Source organism: Cicer arietinum, chromosome 5 (assembly GCF_000331145.2).
Source record: "Cicer arietinum cultivar CDC Frontier isolate Library 1 chromosome 5, Cicar.CDCFrontier_v2.0, whole genome shotgun sequence".
Taxonomy (NCBI): Eukaryota; Viridiplantae; Streptophyta; class Magnoliopsida; order Fabales; family Fabaceae; genus Cicer; species Cicer arietinum.
The window spans coordinates 40,689,303-40,703,847 of record NC_021164.2 but is presented as its reverse complement, the minus strand read 5'-3'; positions in this window follow the sequence as shown (position 1 = coordinate 40,703,847).

Sequence of the window (14,545 nt, the reverse complement as noted above, 5' to 3'; positions counted from 1 at the left end):
ATAAAAAAAAAAAAAAAAAAAAAAATACACACATATATATATATATATATATATATATATATATATATATATATATATACAACATATATAACATATAACTTACACCAATACATGTATAATAAAGAGATTGTTATTGTAACACCCCGATTTTTAACAGCGCGAGTGTATTTTTTGTTTTAAAAAACAAATTCAAATTCATGAATATCAAAGAAATAACGAAAGAAATACTTTTTGGATAAAATATTTAAGTCGTAAAAAAATATTTAAGTCGTAAAATAACGACAAAAGTCAACAAATATTTACAAGCAGCGAAATAGTTTTTGAAATAAAAATCCAAGTATTTAAACATCAAAATACATCGGGACTATGAGGCCTATCAGACATAGCTCATACCTCTGGGGTATTCTCGGCAGACACCTTGACAAAAGCACTGCCCCAAGAATTTAAACTTCCCCACATCGCATCAAAAAATGGTACAAGGACCCATCAAAATAAAAGTCAAGCCGACAATATGAGATATAAATACAATCTTCCGAATTGAAATAATTACATTCACGAAAGGAAGACATCTATCCCCTAAACAACCATCTAATATGATCATGCTACAAAAAAATTATACAACCCAGGTGGTCTCCACACTCCCCGCAAAAATCCTCCTAACACAGCTCCGGTCAGGTGTGTCCAACTACCTCCCCATCTCCAGGGAATTAACCAGTAGGACGATCCTGGTTCTTATCTGAGGGCAAAGCCCAGATTTCCATAATAATTGTAAAGGGTCACCAACTGAAATTAACAAATAACACATAACATTTAAATTTTAAATGCACAAAATAACCTTTCAACTTAGCATTCACCTTGAAAGGGTTTTCATATGCTAAACATGCATAATCAAAGTTGAAAAAAAGAGTTTTTAACAAAACTGCATTGTTGTATTCGAATACAACATCTTGGTATTCGAATACAGTGCTATTTCATAAGTCAGCAGCAAAAACAGCACATATGTAGTCGACTACAGCATCCTTGTAGTCAACTACGAGACATGATGTCAACAGGAAAACAAAACCATTGTATTCGACTACAACATCCTTGTAGCCGAATACAAGTGCGAATTCAGAAGTTAGTAGCCAATTTTGAACATCTTTATTCGACTACAAGCTCTTTGTAATCGAATACAATGCAGAAAAAGTGCAAAAATCAGTTTTCAAAATGGTTTCGCAATCGATCAACACTTACAACAACTCCAAATCAAAAACACTTACCAATTATTGCACAATCACAACAACAACTGAGTATACACACACAATCATATCATTATATCAAACATGACTCGTGTGTCAAGCACCCTAATGCAATGTGTATATGCCAAAATGCATTAATTTCGGAATTCCAAACCAATACCCTCCTCAAAGGGACATAAATCATAATTATACCGCCTATCACAGGCCTTGTACTAATTATCAAGGTGCCACGCATCACAAACCCACACGATTTACTAAAGTGTCGCCTATCACAGGCCTTACACTATTTTCTATAGTGCAATCGCTCACAGATCAGCACAACTAGAGTGCAATCTCGTACATATCAGCACGACGCGATAATCCCCGCAAGGATAAGATGAACCAACTAATCACATGGCATCATCTCGTGGCCCATCACGGTCATCACTATCACCATGGCTCCATCACGGTCACCATGTACTATGAAATGCATGAGCATACTCTGACTCTATCCACAACAATCATTAAGTAAATGCGGATATTAAAAGATTCCCCATTTTTAATACGCATTTAACACTAATGATTTTCAAATTCCACACAAAACATACTCAAACATTTATTTTCCACCACACACATTAAATTTAATCCACAATTTTCATTAAATTTGATCAATTCAAAAACCACAAAATCCACACCAAGTTCAATCATCAATCACCTAAAATTTCCACAAAACTCAAACACAACTCATGCCAAACTAATCTTCCCAAACCACACCTCAAACACATCAAATTTCATTTCCTCAAAACCACCCATAAATGAATTAAATTCCTTTTCCACAAAACACTCTTCAATATCACCAAAACCCAACTCCAAAATTTCAACCATAAAAGCATTAAATTCATTTTCTCCAAATCTATACTTCAAAACCCAACAAATTTATTTTCCACCCAACCGCAAATAAGTCCCTAAATGCAAACTAATATTTTGGAAGGATCCCTTACCTTAACGGTAGCTTTAACGAGCGATTATGGTACCGCGATAAATTCTGATAAAATCTCCGCTCGCGTCGTCGCTTCCAAAGTTGGTTCACTAGCTCCGTAGCGGGAAGAGCAACAACTTTCCCTTCTATCTCTTCGCGAAATAAAGCTTAGATCTAGAAGAAATATGGAGGTTTGTGTTTGACGGTTTTTGAAAACCCTAACACCATTTTTCTTCGTTTTCGTATCAAACAAGAAGAATGAAGCTGAGAAATCTTTGTTTTCTAACCCACCAAGCCTTGGGTTTCCTTTCTTGAAGAAAAAGATGCAAAAGAAACCAAAGAAGAAGAATGGAGAAGAAGGATGGAGAAAAACGCAAGCAACAGGGAGAGGAAAAACGTTTTCTTCCTTTGTTCCTTTCCTTTTTTTTTCCCCTCCAAACATATATATATATTTATATATATTAATTATAACATAACAAATATCTAGATATTTTAGATATTTATAAAAATCAACATTTCCACATCACCTCCCATCACTTCTCAAACCATTTTGATAAAAATATCTACTCTCGTCGCAACTCAATTGACAGATACAATTTTTAGCAACCCGAGATATTTTTAACAAAACTGTCCGGCATTAAATTCTTCGTAACATAAATAAATTACTCTTCGACAAAAGATTCACTGTACTTAATCTAATTTATTTATCGACGAATAATTTAAATCGGGGCATCAAAAAGATATTTTTGGGCATTAAACTCACAAAATATCAATAACTTGGCTAAAAGCCTCAGAGTTCAACACAAAATACCCTAAAATTGTATAACTTAGGATTAAAAATTCAGGTTCTTACAATTATTCTATGACTCTTGGTGTAAATGAGATCATATTATTTTTAGGTTGATTTGTAATATAAAGAATTTGCATAAAGAATTTACATAAATAAAGAACATACATAGGTAGATTATGCGGGACTATCAACCCAAGCGCCATTTTTCCTCTTGTGGGTTGTCAAAAATAACTCATCTGGAAGTAAATCTCTTTGAAGGTTATTGCTCTACAAATAAAATCAAGATTATTGGACCACAATTAAAATAAAATCAAGATTATTGGATCACAACTCACAAGTAGATGTCATAATACATACGAGCTCAAATGCAACATAAATATGAGCCTTGCGGCCTGAGGTGTGGACAACTCTGCCTCTTGCTAAAGCTCGATTAATCTTATTTTAGTTGGAGATGTTCTTGAATGATATACTTTCCCAATATGCTTGAAGACCAGTCCAAGCATCCACACCTATCCAACTAGGTCGAGTCCCTTTCTTCCTCACCTTTGTAAGAATAACTGGTAGTCTTTTAGCGACCTTTTGTTCATACATGTAAGACCTATAATTTTAAAGTACACTTTATGTATTTTATATGTTTTGGATTTTGGCTCGGAGGCTTTTTAGCCAAAGTTAATAATATTATGGAGTTTCTAGGATCAAAAAGTTATTTTGACACCGTTTAGAATTACTCGTCGATAAATAAATTTAAATTAAGTGCGGTAAATCCTTTACGGAGAATTTAATGCGTTACGGGTGAAATGGTAATTTAACAAATATCTAGATATTTTGAGATATTTGTTAAGTTATATTTAATATATATATATACATATATATATGTTTGCTTGGAGAGAATAGAAAGAAAGGAAATTAGAAGGAAGGAAAAGGAAAAGAAAAGGTTATATAAAGGAAAGAAGGAAATAGAAAGGAAGGAAAAACAAAGAAAGGAAAAAGGAAGGAAGGAAAATCTGATTTTCCATCTTCTTCCTCTACTACCCGCGGCCAAATTCCCTCTTTCTCCCGTTTTCATTTTACACAAACCTCTCTGTTTCATCTAGATCTAAGCTTTGTTTCGCGAAGAGTTAGAAGGGAAAGTTGCTCACTACCACGCTACGGTGCTAGGGGACCAACTTGGAGGCGACGTTGCGAGCGGAGATTTTTACCGGATTCACTAGTGGTACCGGAAACGCACGTTAAAGCTAACGTTAAGGTAAGGGCTCCTTCCAAACTTTCAGTTTGCATCTAGGACCTTATCTATGGTTGTATGGAAACGAATTTTGTTAGGATTGGAGTATTGTTTTGGGAAAAATGAATTTACCTCATGTATGTAAGATTTTGAATAAATGAAATTTATTATGTTGATGTGTGTTCATCGTAGTTGGCGTGTGCATACTTGATGTTTGTTGATTGATGTGTTTTGGAGTGAATTATGGATTGAATTTGAGAATTTGTTTGAGTTTGTTTTGTGTGGAATTTGAAAACCATTAAGTTAAATGAGTATTAAGAATGGGGAATCTCTTAATGTCTCGGTTACTTAATGTTTGTTTTTGAAAATCGTTCAGTAAATGAGTATTAAGAATGGGGAATCTCTTAATGTCTCGGTTACTTAATGTTTGTTTTTGAAAATCGTTCAGTAAATGAGTATTAAGAATGGGGAATCTCTTAATGTCTCGGTTACTTAATGTTTGTTTTTGAAAATCGTTCAGTAAATGAGTATTAAGAATGGGGAATCTCTTAATGTCTCGGTTACTTAATGTTTGTTTTTGAAAATCGTTCAGTAAATGAGTATTAAGAATGGGGAATCTCTTAATGTCTCGGTTACTTAATGTTTGTTTTTGAAAATCGTTCAGTAAATGAGTATTAAGAATGGGGAATCTCTTAATGTCTCGGTTACTTAATGTTTGTTTTTGAAAATCGTTCAGTAAATGAGTATTAAGAATGGGGAATCTCTTAATGTCTCGGTTACTTAATGTTTGTTTTTGAAAATCGTTCAGTAAATGAGTATTAAGAATGGGGAATCTCTTAATGTCTCGGTTACTTAATGTTTGTTTTTGAAAATCGTTCAGTAAATGAGTATTAAGAATGGGGAATCTCTTAATGTCTCGGTTACTTAATGTTTGTTTTTGAAAATCGTTCAGTAAATGAGTATTAAGAATGGGGAATCTCTTAATGTCTCGGTTACTTAATGTTTGTTTTTGAAAATCGTTCAGTAAATGAGTATTAAGAATGGGGAATCTCTTAATGTCTCGGTTACTTAATGTTTGTTTTTGAAAATCGTTCAGTAAATGAGTATTAAGAATGGGGAATCTCTTAATGTCTCGGTTACTTAATGTTTGTTTTTGAAAATCGTTCAGTAAATGAGTATTAAGAATGGGGAATCTCTTAATGTCTCGGTTACTTAATGTTTGTTTTTGAAAATCGTTCAGTAAATGAGTATTAAGAATGGGGAATCTCTTAATGTCTCGGTTACTTAATGTTTGTTTTTGAAAATCGTTCAGTAAATGAGTATTAAGAATGGGGAATCTCTTAATGTCTCGGTTACTTAATGTTTGTTTTTGAAAATCGTTCAGTAAATGAGTATTAAGAATGGGGAATCTCTTAATGTCTCGGTTACTTAATGTTTGTTTTTGAAAATCGTTCAGTAAATGAGTATTAAGAATGGGGAATCTCTTAATGTCTTGTTTACTAAATGTTTTGTTTTGAAAATCGTTTAAGTTAGATGAGAATTAAGAATGGGGAATCTCTTAATATCTCGTTTACTTATGTATGTTTTGGTAAATCGTGCAGACCCGTGATAGTTGCACCTTGGTAAACGGTACGGTGCCCGTGATAGGCAGTACGTTTACGATTTATGTTTGGTAAGTTGTGCAGACCCGGGATAGGTGGCACCTCGGTAAACGGTACGGACCCGTGATAGGTAGTACGTTTACGACTTACGTTCCTTAGGGAATTGTGTTTGTCCGTGAGAGACTGCACAGGTGTTTGTCCGTGAGAGACTACACCCTGTTAAATTGTGAATTGTTGGTTCATTTGGTATGTGTAGTAATTGTGTTATAAGTGTTATGTTTTGGAATTTGGTGATAACATGTTGGATTGCAATACCATTTTGAAACCCATGATGTTGTATTAATTGTGTTATAAATGTTAAGTGTTATGTTTTGGAATTTGGTGATAACATGTTGGATTGCAATACCATTTTGAAACCCATGATGTTGTATTAATTGTGTTATAAATGTTAAGTGTTATGTTTTGGAATTTGGTGATAACATGTTGGATTGCAATACCATTTTGAAACCCATGATGTTGTATTAATTGTGTTATAAATGTTAAGTGTTATGTTTTGGAATTTGGTGATAACATGTTGGATTGCAATACCATTTTGAAACCCATGATGTTGTATTAATTGTGTTATAAATGTTAAGTGTTATGTTTTGGAATTTGGTGATAACATGTTGGATTGCAATACCATTTTGAAACCCATGATGTTGTATTAATTGTGTTATAAATGTTAAGTGTTATGTTTTGGAATTTGGTGATAACATGTTGGATTGCAATACCATTTTGAAACCCATGATGTTGTATTAATTGTGTTATAAATGTTAAGTGTTATGTTTTGGAATTTGGTGATAACATGTTGGATTGCAATACCATTTTGAAACCCATGATGTTGTATTAATTGTGTTATAAATGTTAAGTGTTATGTTTTGGAATTTGGTGATAACATGTTGGATTGCAATACCATTTTGAAACCCATGATGTTGTATTAATTGTGTTATAAATGTTAAGTGTTATGTTTTGGAATTTGGTGATAACATGTTGGATTGCAATACCATTTTGAAACCCATGATGTTGTATTAATTGTGTTATAAATGTTAAGTGTTATGTTTTGGAATTTGGTGATAACATGTTTGCTTGCAATACTATTTCGAAACTAATGATGTTGTAGCGATTGCGTTATCAGTGCTAAGTGTTAGGATTTGAGATTATGTATGAATGTGATTGAGTTAGTTATGAATTTTTGGAAAAATGATGAGGGAAATCGATTTCCCAATCGATTGGATGAGTTGCAGGAAGTTCACCATTTTGACCTAATCGATTTGCCAATCGATTGTATAAATATATCTTTCAAAATCTTTTAAGAAATCGATTTGGAAATCGATTGGCAGAGAGGCAGGAACTCAGCAAAACTGCCAAAATCGATTTGGAAATCGATTTGGCAACCCAGGGACTCATCAGAACTGACAAAATCGACTTAGAAATCGATTTGGTCATGCAGAAACTCAGCAGAACTGACCAAATCGATTTGGCAATCGATTGGCTCAGCAAAAGTCCTTATTTTGAGTTAGATAATCGATTTCTCAATTGATTTATCAATGCTTTGGTCAGTTATGTATTACTTGATGGTTTGAGAACTTCATTTTGAGTTCATTGTTAATTGACAAGCATTATATGAACTTTTAGCATATGGAAAATCCTTTTAAGGTGCATGCTTAGTTGAAAGGTTATTTTGTGCATTTAAAACTTAAATGTTATGTGTTATCTGTTAATTTCGGTTGGTGACCCTTTACAATTATTGTGGAAATCTGGGCTTTGCCCTGAGATGAGAGTCAGGACGATCCTACCGGTTCGTACCCTACGGACGGGAATGGAGATGGGAACGCTTGACTGCAGCAATGTTAGGAGGATCTCACGGGGCGCGTGGAGATCACTCAGGGTGTTTAGTTGTCTTGTAAAATGATCAGATTAGGTTGACATAGAGGGATCAGATGTCTTTCTTTTGTATTGTATTTATTTTAAAATGGAAGACTGTACCTATACTAATATTGTCAGCTTGACATGTTATTTTCGATGGGTTACATGTACCAACTTTTGACGTGTAAATACTTTGGATTCGTATTTCAAAAGCTATTTCGCTGCTTGTAAATTCTGTTGACTTAATCGTCGTTGTGTTACGACTTAAATATTTATCCAAATGTATTTTACCTTATTTAATTCTCTGTTTTATTTTAATTCTTTTGAAAAAAAAAAAATACACCCTCGCTTAGAAAAACGGGGTGTTACAAAACACACATTTCACAATATCATTATCACAAGGATCTCTCGACACCTTTTCTGGGAATAACAAATAATATATATGTACTAACTACTATCAACAAAACATATAATGCAATTCTACCTATATATGTTAGAAAGATGAATTGAACATATAATTATATTCAAAGGCTCTACACCAAATTTTTAAACCAATCTTGTCTATTCATGTCAATCGTTGCACTCCAACCATAGATAGGCTCACAAAACTATTTTTGTATGGCATACCTAATGGCATCTACAACTGTGTTTCTAGGATTGAGTCTGCATTAATGTATTGAAGAAACAAAGTATTAAGTAAATAAAATGTGTCTACACTTATGCTTCTAGTATAATTCATGGCCTTTTGTTGATTGATGCTGAAGAAAATAAGCGAGTGTTGTAACTTACCCTTTACCATAAGGTCATATAATGAATTTTCTATTATCAACTCTCATAGAAATGAGAGGAGGAACGTTCCCTTGACCCACTTCTTCATTCTCTTGGTTGTGGTCCCCAATTTCAACCATATCATCATGATCATTGGAAATTTGTTGCACATTCTTCTCTACTAGAGTCTCACGTGGGGAATGTTGTGAAGAGGCACCCATAGTCTAAAGACTTAAACTTGGAGTCGGCATATACACAAATACCTCAGGGGTTGAGGCATGAATGGGAGATGGTGTCGGGTGGGATGATGGTGTTATAGTATCAGTAGGTGCTACAATCTTAGTCCAAAATTCATGTATTATAACTTGTTGTCCTAAATTCAACTTGCTTAGTTTGAAGTCAGTTCATAACTTCTGAAATATCTTTGTCGCAAATGTATAGACACTACTACACACAAAAATGCATGTTTTGTTCTGTATTTCACAAGGACATTACTCCTGGCTGCAACTTTCAGCTTCTGCAATTCACTTTTGAAGGTTAATTTATAACTACTAGTTTTTGACAATGTGAAGGGCATTACTTGAGTGCATCAGCTATAATGTGGGAGAGCATAAAGATTGATACCCTAAATGGGAAAATGTTAGCTCTAGTTGCCGGTCTATCTGCCTGTCATAAGAAAATTGGAACATGATATCTCTCGGCACTTTCACTTGATTTTTTTGATTGATATGAAGTTATTCAACATGTGTGGGCTCCCTATTACACAGTTCACAAGTTATAATAAGATAAACTAGTTTTTGTTTATAAAAAGTGCTTTTAGCCTTAATAATGTGAGATCTAAATTATTCAACTTTGACATGCTCTCAAAATTGCTGACATGAATGGTTGATTACTTTTACAACCGAGTGGTGAATGTAATATCAAAGTACACTCTACATAGACACTATGAATCACTGAATGAGGAAACTAGAGGAATGAATGATATACTTTATAGATTATATAGCATAACCATAGGTTAAATACTAGTTCATGTAGTTTCTTTAACTCTCTAGTTGCTTCACATGTTTAAAAATAATTTTCTCTAGTTGCTGACTATGTTGCTTTAAGTATAGAAATTAACACATATGAATTCGAATCAATAGTTGATGGAGCATGCCATTCTTGAAACAACTTTCGTGATTATAGCATATGCACGTAGTTATTTCTGTAAACATCAATTCAAAAGTAAATCTATCATGTTATACTATATAAGTCGCCTTTGGGGCTGCCTGACTGATTTTACCCCATCCTCTAGTAGTTTCCTATGCATACACATGGATGGGCTAATACCAGGAATATCAGCCAAGGTCTATCTGATTTCCTTCTTGTGTTTTCTCAAAATCTGCAATAGCTTCTCTTCCTATTCATATTCAAGTTTGGTTGAAATAAACACAGATAACTTGCCATTTTCTTCTAAATATGCATATTTCAAATTTTCAGGAAGTGGTTTAAGCTCTATAGTCAATGGCTGTTCAATGAAAGATACAACACCAGTGGCCGAAGCTAAGTCTGCAAAATCAATTATTTTAGTAGAAATATCAATCTCATCACAATGATCAACCTGCAAGGCAGCTTCGATCTCAGCACACATAGAGCACAATTGAGTATTTGTACATAATTCACAAGTATAAGTATCATCAAAACTAGACAATGAAGGAAAATCAGTAGCAAATATATTGGGGTAAGTGTCATCAACCAAATCAGCAAGCAATTCAATTTGAAAAATAGAATGCTCTTCCATGGGATGTTTCATAGCATCAAAGATGTTAAATTTTGCAATGATATCACCAAATTCCATGGATAGAGTTCCAACATGTACACCAATTTTTGTTCTAACAGTTTTCTAGAATTGTTTGCCTAAGATAATAGGCGCCCTGTTGAAGTTATTATATCCTTCTTCCTCCATGTCCAAAATGTACAAATCTGCAGGAAATATCAATTTATTAACTCGAACAAGTACATCCTCCACAAGCCTAGCAGGACGAACATTTCTTTTGTTCGCCAATTGAATGGTAACACTTGTACTCTGTAAAGGTCTAAGAGCAAGAGAGTTAAAAATAGATGCAGACATAACATTAATGGAAGTTTGATCATAGCATTTGAGCACACTTTTCTAACATTAATATTTTTAGCTTGTTTCTAAACTTTGGGTCGAATTTGAAATATAATTTTATTATTTGCATTTTGACTCTTGTTCGCTCTATAGACCATAACTTGAGCTCTGGATATCCGATTGGCGTATACGAGCAGACGTTGGAAAGCTAAAAATCAAAGCTATAACTTTTGTTTTGGAGTAAAAGTCCAATGCCAAATTTTACTATGCCTAAATTACAGATTCTGTAATTTGGACTTTTGTAATAATTTTAAATAGCGAGTCACTTGTTTTTTAAACCCTAAAACCTGAAGCTCAATATCGAGTACTATATATTGGCAGTTTTGTTTCTTTTCTACGGGGGAAATATTAGGATTCAGTTTAATACAAGAAATAAACCGTTTTTATTTTAATTTCATGAAAAGGCTAATTCTATGAGATTAATCCCTGAGTTCAGAGTTTCATCAACACCTTGAGATTCAAGTTACACTGTCAATTTCGATTCATGATTATATTCTTAATTATTTGATTATATTGATATTCTGATTGCTTAAATTGAATTTGAATAGGATTGATTAAATTTATTTTTCAGAATTTGGTTTCGGTTTCTAATTTTATTGAATTATAATTTTAGGATGCTTGATTGTTAATTGTAATATTTTGATGATTGTGATGCTTAATCCAATAAAAAAAAAAACCGAATTCACATAGGATTGATTATGCTTGTTTGATCAATTCTATAGTCAAATAAGAATAGAATCACAAATTAGAAATTAAACTCATTGATAGAATCTGTGATAGGTTTGAAACTCAAATAAGTGGATTAATCGTTTTGCTCATCTGTTAAATCAAAAATCTAAAAAACTCCTTTTTAATATCAAATTTCATTTCGATTATTATTATTACTATATCAGAAGTTCTTACGAAATGATTTGAGTTATTACCTCTATTTACATTTTATCAATTGCATTTGACCCGTGTGCAACAGCGGATCAAATTGGCGTTGTTGTCGGGACTCTCTGTTAACAATATTAACCAATATTAACCAATTTTAGAGTATTACTAACCATCCTAACAATTGTTCTTCGTTTTTTTGTTCCTTTACATGTCAGATAGGCTTGTTTGCGAGCTACTAGGCATGTTGCTAGTCAAAAAAACCCAATTTTCAGGCGGCTGTACCATTTGAAAATCGGGTTAATATCCTGAAGCATCATATCTTGAATGTCAATTATAATGCATCAGGTATCACATATTCTAAAGTTATTGTACCATTTGCAGTAATACACTTGCTTCTAGAGTTTAATGTACTTGCAGGTGAGGATCACCACAAACACTTGAAGGAATTCCATGTTATGTGTTCTACCATGAAGCCTCAAGGAGTCACATGATACCACATCAAATTGAGAGCATTCCCATTTTCACTCCAATATGCTGCCAAGGAGTGTTTATACTACCTTCAACCATGTTCTATTACAAGTTGGAATGATCTTAAGATATTTTTTCTAGAAAAATTATTCCTTGCCTCAAGAGCTGCTTCAATCAGAAAAGAAATATGTGGCATTAGGCAGATTGACTGGGAATCATTACATGAGTATTGTGATAGATTCAAGAAAATAGTTTCTAGCTGTCCTCATTACAAAAATGGATGTGCATGCTGGAACTTTACCCATGGAATTTGGTGATAGCATTGTAAAGTTTAACATCTTTGATGCTATGAAACCCCCCATGGAAGAGCATTCTATTTTTCAAATTGAATTGCTTGTTGATTTGGTTGATGACATTTACCCCGATATGTTTGCTACTGATTTTTCTTCATTTTCTGATTTTGATGATACTTATACATGTGAATTATGTATAGATACTCAATTGTGCTCTGTGTGTGTTGATATCGAAGTTGCCTTACATGTTGATCATTGTGCTAATATTGATATTTCTACTAAAAAAATTGATTTTGCAGATTTAGCTTTGGCCACTGTTGTTGTTCCCTCCAATGAACATCCACCGACTATAGAGATTAAACCACTTCCTGAAAATTTGAAATATGCATATTTAGAAGGAAATGGCAAGTTACCTGTGATTATTTCAGCCAAAGTTGAAGATGAACAAGAAGATAAGCTATTGCAGATTTTGAGAAAACACATGAAGGCAATTGGTACCTTGGTTGGTATTTCTGGTATTAGCCCATCCATGTGTATGCATAGGATACTACTAGAAAATGGGGTAAAATCAGTCAGACAACCCCAAAGGCGACTTAACCCATTAATTCTAGATGTTGTAAAAAAGGATGTGACAAAGCTCTTGCAAGTAGGTATTATATACCAAATCTCTGATAGTCAATGGGTGAGCCCGGTGCAAGTAGTCCCTAAGAAAACTGGACTCACAGTGGTTAAAAATGAAAATGATGAACTTATCCCCACACGAGTGCAAAACAGCTAGAGGGTATGCATCGATTACAGGAGACTAAACCAGGCAAATAGAAAGGATCATTTTCCTTTACCATTCATTGATCAGATGCTTGAACGGTTGGCTGGTAAGTCACATTATTGTTTTCTTGATGGTTTTTCTGGTTATTTTTATATCCATATTGCACTAGAGGATCAAGAAAAGACCACGTTCACTTGCCCCTTCGGCACATTTTCCTATAGGAGGATGCCCTTTGGCCAATGCAATGCTCTTGGCACTTTCCAACAATGCATGATTAGTATTTTCTCTAACTTGATAGAAAATGGTATTGAAGTTTTCATGGATGATTTTACTATGTATGGTTCCTCATTTGATGCATGCTTGAACAATTTAGGTAGAGTTTTGCATAGGTGTATTGAAACTAACCTTGTGCTGTATTATGAAAAATGTCATTTTTTGGTTGAACAAGGCATATTTTTGGGACATGTGATCTCTAAAACTGGGATAGAAGTGGATCGTGCCAAAATTGATGTGATTTCTAATTTGTCTTACCCATCTTGCATTCGCGAGATTCGTTCTTTTCTTGACCATGCAGGTTTTTACAGGCGCTTTATTAAGGATTTCAGCAAGATAGCTATTATGTGTCAAATTTGCTGCAAAAAGATGTCAATTTCTCCTTCGATGACAAATGCAAGAAGGCGTTTGATTTCTTAATGGCATGATTGACCTCTACTCCCATAATTCAGCCACAAAATTGGACCCTCCCTTTTGATATTATGTGTGATGCATATAACTATGCAGTGGGAGCAGTCCTTGCACAAAGAGTCGGTAAGGCTGCCAATGTTATTTATTATCCTTCTAGGACTTTAGATTCTGCACATACTAATTATACTACCACTGAAATGGAACTTTTAGATATTGTTTCTGCACTTGATAAGTTTAGATCATATTTGTTAAGTTCAAAGGTAGTTGTTTTTACTGACCATGCAACTTTGAAGTTCTTGCTGAAGAAACAAGAAGCAAAACCGAGATTGATTCGGTGGATGTTGTTACTCCAAGAATTCATTTAGAGATAAAATATAAAAGTGGAGCTGAAAATTTGGTGGCAGATCATTTGAGAAGAATAGAAATGGATGAGGACTCTATCCCCATTCAAGACGACTTCCCTGATGAGCAAGTGCTACAGTTGCGTGAGGTAACTCCTTGGTTTGCTGATTTAGTTAATTATCTAGTTGCTGGAGTATTTCCTGCAGATGCATCCAAAACACAAATACACAAACTTAAAAGTGATGTCAAATACTATGTGTGGGATGATTCATATCTATGAAAATTCTGTAGTGACCAAGTGATTAGGCGATGTGTTTCCCACCATGAGGCTCAATCCATTCTTCATTTTTTGCCATGCCTTTCAAACTGGAGGACATTTTGGTCCTCAATGGACAACAAGAAAAGTCTTAGACTCTGGTTTCTTTTGGCCCACTTTGTGTAAAGATGCTTTTGAGACTTACAAAACTTGTGAACAGTGCCAA